This window comes from Bison bison, unplaced genomic scaffold (genome assembly GCF_000754665.1).
Source record: "Bison bison bison isolate TAMUID 2011002044 unplaced genomic scaffold, Bison_UMD1.0 scf7180017864322, whole genome shotgun sequence".
Classification (NCBI taxonomy): domain Eukaryota; kingdom Metazoa; phylum Chordata; class Mammalia; order Artiodactyla; family Bovidae; genus Bison; species Bison bison.
The window spans coordinates 7033721-7034073 of NW_011494894.1; positions in this window are offsets into that span (position 1 = coordinate 7033721).

Genomic DNA, 353 nt, shown 5'->3' on the forward strand with positions numbered 1-353 from the left:
TTTTTTTTTTTGACCTTCAAGTCAAGAAATTCAGGCTGAGGATACATTTCCCTCAGTCTCCATGATGTCTAGCACCCTGGCCATCCCTCCTCCAAGCACAGAAGCACAAATCAGACATGCCTTGCAAATAGAAAAAAAAAAAAAAAAAGCTTTTCAACTAGTTGAAACCAGTCAGTCTTTACAATGTACAGTCTGACCTAGGAAGACCTACAGGAAATCTGAGGCCTCCCTGGCTCATTCTCATTCTTTGGTCCAAGGGCACAAATCTCTAGATTTTCCCTGGTGTTTCTTGAAGAGTTCATATGACTATTTACAGAACATGAGTCACACATAACCTTTGGGAGCTGTCTTTC